We start from the raw sequence: 494 nt of genomic DNA, 5'->3' as shown, positions 1-494 counted from the left end.
AGTACATGTTTATTCTTTCATGTATTAAGAGGCTGGTCATATGCATCAAAAGTATACGGAAAAGTATACACTTCTAAGCGTGCCTGGATATACTGCGCGATCACATGCTAATGCAAACAGTTACATACATATGCAGTTACGCTTGCAATTAAAATGTTTTTACTCCTCGTACCTTTTACCTCTCCCAGAGCCATTTAAAAAAAGTTTTTACCTTTTCAGAGCTGGGGAAAACCCAAAATTAATTTTTTCAGAAATTTGTTTTAAACAATTTCAAAATATTTCGTTTACCGGCATTCTCGCGAGTGGTTGAAAAGTAATTTCCCTTTTGAATCTTGTTTCCACGTGTAAGTAATGTCAAAGAGAAACATAATATTCCATTTCCAGTTGAAAATTGAGGTATTCCATGCCACAGAAACGAGGAGAGACCTCTGGATATTTGATTAATCTTTGCTCCGGAAAAGTGCAAAGTCTTATTTTTTCCCCCAACTAATAAG

This window comes from Penaeus monodon, chromosome 22, assembly GCF_015228065.2.
Source record: "Penaeus monodon isolate SGIC_2016 chromosome 22, NSTDA_Pmon_1, whole genome shotgun sequence".
Taxonomy (NCBI): domain Eukaryota; kingdom Metazoa; phylum Arthropoda; class Malacostraca; order Decapoda; family Penaeidae; genus Penaeus; species Penaeus monodon.
The sequence above is the reverse complement of the archived record's forward strand: the minus strand, read 5'-3'. Positions refer to the sequence as shown.